The following is a 303-nucleotide window of genomic DNA, read 5'->3' on the forward strand; positions in this document are numbered from 1 at the left end:
AACCTCATTGATATACAAAAGAGCCGTACAGCATTCCAGCACTAACTACAGTGACATCACGCCAACATCACAAATGCAAAGCGCTTCAGATATGACTCAATTGAATTGCATGCCACACTTGATTGCACAGTGGATGTGTCTCGCATGCCATAACAAGAATTGCAAGGCTTAGCATATCGGAACTGTTATTTAAAGAATGTGACTGATAACATATACGCATATTGCAATGGGTAATCTTGGCGTGATGTCAATTATATATGAAACATTATATATTAAAAATTATATACTAAAGGCATTAATTAT

The sequence above is a fragment of the Penaeus monodon genome, chromosome 27 (genome assembly GCF_015228065.2).
Source record: "Penaeus monodon isolate SGIC_2016 chromosome 27, NSTDA_Pmon_1, whole genome shotgun sequence".
NCBI classification, from domain to species: Eukaryota; Metazoa; Arthropoda; class Malacostraca; order Decapoda; family Penaeidae; genus Penaeus; species Penaeus monodon.